Source organism: Suncus etruscus, chromosome 9 (genome assembly GCF_024139225.1).
Source record: "Suncus etruscus isolate mSunEtr1 chromosome 9, mSunEtr1.pri.cur, whole genome shotgun sequence".
Taxonomy (NCBI): Eukaryota; Metazoa; Chordata; class Mammalia; order Eulipotyphla; family Soricidae; genus Suncus; species Suncus etruscus.
The window spans coordinates 3,568,893-3,574,869 of record NC_064856.1 but is presented as its reverse complement, the minus strand read 5'-3'; positions in this window follow the sequence as shown (position 1 = coordinate 3,574,869).

Below are 5,977 nucleotides of genomic sequence, written 5' to 3'. Positions count from 1 at the left end.
CTGTTTTCCTGCTCCTCAGGAAGTTTGCCTTTCAGTGAGGACTGTGATGGATGAAAACTTGGTTTCCACCATCATAGGCAGTAGACAATGCCCAGGGAACAATGCGGGGTGTCCCGGAAAGGTGTACTTCTTACAGGAATCAAAACGATTTCATTGTGATTTCTCTTTTATTCTTGGACCATGGAAGCTACTCTAGCTAAAGATTCTGGTTTGAAGTGTACAATTATTACTGACAGGGACAGAGAAATTCATTGCCAAAACATATACAAGACAATTTCTCTCACTGTTACTATTAAATATAAATATTTTTATCAGCTCTGAGCCTGAGTTTATTATTATGGAACACAGACTTCAGTCAGTCAAAAAGTGCCACATAATATAAACAATAATAGCATTGTGAAATATTATCAAACAGTAATAGTAAAAGTACTTGTGCAACTTCAGAACACAAAAAATTTTCATTTCTTACGGAACAGTATTCCAATCTTCACTAATTTAATAGTATTAGAGGAGATAAAACGGTATCTACTTGCTGGTTTGGGGAGGGAGGAGAATAACTGTTTTGTTTATAGAAAAGAAGAATTAAAAAAATAAAAATAAGGGTCGAAAAGATAGCGCCATGGTAAGGCATTTGTCTTGCACGTGGCTGACCCAGGATGGACCTGGGTTTGATCCCTGGCGTTCCATATGGTCCCCCAAGCCAGGAGCAATTTCTGAGCACATAGCCAGGAGTAATCCTTGGGCATCATTGGGTGTGACCCCAAAGCAAATATACATACATATATATATGTATGTATATATATATATATATATATATATATATATATATATATATATATAAAGAGGGATAAAAACATTCAGTAACTATTCATGTTACTTGCAATAACTTAGCAGGCAGACCATAGACTTAATAAACATGCACCCTTAAGGGAATAAATTAGAACACAAAGCATAAAGTGTGAAGTGGCTATTATTGGATAAATTCACAAGAAATAATGAAGCTCACACAAAGCCTAGCTGGCTAATATACAAAATGGGCGGGGGGGGGGGATTTTTTCAGTCAGGAATCCAAAGTCTTCTCAAGAAATTTGGGAACTGGAGAGGCATTAAAGGTGTTAGTAAATTGTCAAAGATATTTTAGGGGGCCATACATAGTACAGTGGGTAAGGTACTTGACTTGCATTTGGCTGACTCAGATTCTATCCTAGCATTCCATATGGTCCCTAGCCTATTTTTTTTTGCTTTGTTTTGGGTTTGGGGGGTGTGTGCTTTGTTTTGTTTTATTTTGGGATCATGGTTATTGTTTGGTTGTTGTCTATTGCTGTGGTGCTTTGGGGTTTTTTATTTTATTTTATTTTATTTTATTTTTGGTTTTTTCAGACCACACCGGTTTGATGCTCAGTGGTTACTCCTGGCTAAGCGCTCAGAAATTGCCCCTGGCTTGGGGGGGACCATATGGGACACCAGGGGATCGAACCGTGGTCCGTCCTTGGCTAGTGCTTGCAAGGCAGGCACCTTACCTCTAGCGCCACCTCGCCGGCCCCACTTTTGTTTTTTTTTTGTTGTTGTTGTTGTTTAATTTATTTGTATTGCTGTTATGATTTCTTCCTTTTCCCCCTTTTTTTTCTTAAATTGATATTTATAGCCTCTAGAAGGCCTCCTCCTGTTTTTTGTTTGTTTGATTTTTGCCCCCCCCCCTTTTCTTTTTTTCTTTCCTTCAAACAGAACCATATAACTTGAACCATCTTGTTGTGGCTCACAAATTGAGGGGGAAATAATGGCGGGCATCAAGACCAGTCGTATGAGCATTGAGTGGAAATAAAAAAATGATCAAACTTAAACACCAAATCCAAAGCCAATGACAACAGAATAGATACCCCAATCTACAACAAGCTATACACAAAGAGGACCAGTTATACTAGCAGTCCTGGGGGCAAGGAGGGAGATAAGGGATGCACGCTGGGAACAGGAATAGAGGGAGAACAACATTGGTGGTGGGAATGCCCCTGATTCAATGTCACTATGTGTACCTAAAATATTACTGTGAAAGATTTGTAATCCACTTTGGTCAAAATAAAGATGATTATCAAAAAAATAGAAAGAACCGTGAGCCACTGTAGGGTTATAAGCTGGTCTTAGGAGCATTCTGCATCATCTAAAGAAATATGTGCTTTTTTTTGTGGGGGGGCACAATCAGCAGCACTCAGTTGTTATTCTTGGCTCTGTGCTCATAAATTACCTTGGCAGGCTTGGAGAACTATATGGGATGCTGGGGTTTGAAACCAGGTCAGCCACATGCAAAGGCAACATTTTTTTTGTATTATTGCTCTGTACTATTCCTCTGGCCTCTGTACCTTTACTTTTTGTTTATCTGTGGGTCACACCTACTTAGGAGTTATTTCTGGTTTTGTGCTCAGGGATCATTCAGGATAGTGCTTGAAAGACCGCATGATACGTCTGGGATGAAACTCTGGTTGGTTACATGCAAGGCAAGAGGCTCCACCTGCTGTGCTATTGCTCTGTCCTCAAATAAGTACTTTAAAAAATATAATGCATAAAAAAATAAGTTGCAAAAGCATATTCCAATGGCTGATAGATATCAAACATGTATTGATTGCTGGCGAAGGGGCAAGGAATTTGAGTGGGTTAGAGAGTTATAATGGAACCCAATAAAATAAGGTTTGCCATGTACAAAAAAAAGAAGTAATACTGAGCATTGCCACCTGTGAACAAAAAAATACTAATATGTTTTAAAGACAAGATGAGTACAATAGTTCTACTAGCAAGATATGGCCTCTCAAACATCTTTGAGTATATCCCTGGAGGTCCCTGAGCCCCTCATTGTTGACCCTCATAGACCCTGACACCAGAGTCTAAACAACATCATATCTTCAGGTCCTCACATTGAACTTCTCTTTGGTTGTCTGAGGACAACCCCAGGACTCCAGAGTACTGCCTGGGAGCACTTACAAACCCAAAATGCACAAAAATAAAATTTTATTTTATCATTTCTCAGTTCTGTGAAAAGACTGAATCTTGACTTTAACCCTCACACTTTTTTTAACACAAAAAATATGCTAAAGCGGAAATGAATAAGCATGTGACACGGAATATGACATTAACTTTACAAGTTGGCATGTGGAAGGAATACAAACAAGTGATTGATACATCCCAATTTTTCTGTTTCAGTGTTTTAGTTGTGTATATCAAGCCATTTCATATGTACTAACTAACAAAAACACCATGCTTCGTTACATGCATGGATTCCACAGGCAAGGAATTTGAACAAGGTACACAATAATGTCTTATTACTTGATACATGATTTCAAATGATCTGATATTAATAAATGGAGGCCTGAATATTCTAGAATTTAAACACAAATACCCCTTCTGGTATTTCTCAATAGTGAGAGTAGCTGGGATTATATAATACAGAGCATATATTCCATGCAACATCTTCATGTTACCAGAAATTCATCACAACATGGCACTTACCAGTTGTCAATGTTCTAGCAAATAATGCAGAAGCTATGTAAATTTCATGAGTTCCTTAGAAATCATGTAGAACTACTTCCCCTGCTACTGATCAAAATAGTCTCAAATCCACCAAAACTCAAAGAGGAGACAATAGTTCACTCAAATTCTTATGAAATGTGTAAGGATATCTATATTTTAGAATCAATATATATCCTAGTTAGGGAGAAGGGAGACACAGACAAGCAGAGACAAAGACAGAGATATAAATAGAGACAAAAACAGCAAATTTAGGAGAACCATAGACTCAAGAGCAAATCTTGACCATAGCTGAGTGTGGTAGTAAAAAGTAAAGAAAAACAAACATTTTCTCAAATATTATTAACTCATTCTCGAAAATCCAAAGTCCTCCATGAAAATAAAAATTGCAAATCTACAGAAGAAAAATGCATTATCAGCATGATCAACATTCAACCACTGATTTATTAAAATCAAAACTAATCACTCAAAAGAGATAGTATCGATAACATAGTATGGCACTTGGTTTGCACTAGGTCACCCACTTAATTTCAGCACTGAATATGGTTCCCTTAGAAAAGGAGAAATGAGAGCTGAGCAGAGAGCTAAGAGTGAGCCCTGAACACTTTTTGTTGTGTCAAACTTCCCCACTACCCTCAAATGAAAACCAAAACTAAAATAAAATAATACAACTACATATAATTTCTAAACTTTTAGGTCAGAATATAAAATGCTCAATGCATCATTTTTTGGTGCTCAGTATGAAAGGTTAGCACACCATTTATTTTGTTCGCAGGAAAAAGACACATACCACTGTAATTTCTCAACTTATACCTGCATGAGTTTCTGTCCCTGCTAGGAATGTATGATACAAGCTTTTCCACCCACATTGTTTTTGCTTAAAATGTGAAGTTTTATTTGTTGATTAAACATATATAATTAAACATATATAATTTTATCCAAAATAAGCAATTGCATTATGTAAGTAAGAGAGTGTGTGTATTTTGGTATAGCTATTAAATTCAAATATGCATTTTATTTTTTTTTTCACATTTTTTTTATTTATTTTTGATCATAGTGGCTTACATATTGTTGACAATGATATTTTAGGTACATATTTACATAAAATCAGGGGGAATTCCCATCACCAAATTGTCCTCCCTACACCTCCGTTTTTGTCCTACCACCCATATCCTCTTCCCTCACCCCCAGGGTAGCTAGGATGTGTGGTTTCCTCTGTATCTAGCCTACTGCACAGTAGTCTTGCACCTCTTTGGTCCTGGTGTCTCCCTTGTTTCCCCCTCTAATTGGGGGGGCAGGACTAGCTAGTTCAAGTTACGTGGTTTTGTTTAAAGGAGAGAAAAGTAATAAACTGGGGTAAAAGTCTAATACGCCGAAAATAAGTGGAATTCTTCCAGAGGTTTTCAACATCGGTTTGAGAAATGAAGGAGAGAAAAAAGGTGAAACATTCCACCAGTACAAAAAGAAGTGTCAAATATCCCGTGAGGGCTCCAACAATAAGCACAAGCACCAAAAACAAAACAAAACAAAACAAAACAAACAAAAAAAACAAAAAAAATAAAAACCCACAAAAATAAACACAAAACAAGCAAACAAACAAACAAAAAAATGTCATGGTCTTGATATAGGAAACATGGCATAGCATACAAAGGAAGAACAGAAAGGAAGAGAAAGAATAAGTATAACTGGGGACAACTTCAATTATCACACCCAAACAGAGAAATTGACCAAAAATAGATGGGTAAATAAAAATAATAATAATAAATGAAAATAAAATAATATATATATATATAAAAAAAATAATGATTTGTGCTTTTTTTTTTTTTTCCCTCCTGCCCAGGCACAGTAAATATTGGGGTCATTCGAAAAGGAATTCACTTGGCCTAAGAGATATGGGGTTTCTCCGCCCTTGGAGTGTATTGTCATGGGATCAACTATAGACTCTGTTCAGGATCACTTACTCTCCTGGTGGTGCTTTTGTGGTGTTTGTAAGACCTCTGCTCTGTCCTGGGTGATACTATCAGGCCTCTGTGACTAGGGATCTCAGTATCTGCACAGATCCTGCGGTGGGAGTTATGATGAAGTCAGTCTTTGTGGTTCTAGAAGTTCTGTTCCATCATTGTCATTTTAATTCATCTTCTGTGGTTGGTGATCTTGGTCTTTGCACTGAAGCTAGGATGGCACCTAGGACAGTGTCTTTCTTTGTGCTTCCAGAAGCCCCATTCCATTACAATGGTCTCTGCCAGACCTTTGAATCTGGGGATCATGTTCATTGTGCAGATCGTAGTTGAAACCCTAGGTTAGGGCTTTTTTATTGGTCCCAAGCTGTATACAGTCTGGTCATGGTTCTAGCAGCAGTCATCTGTAACTCGAAATCTTGGCTTTTGGGCCTTCCAAAGGGTGACAAGTCTTCTGATTTTGTCTTGTCGTTAGCTAGAAAGGTTGGATAACCTTCACTTAGGTC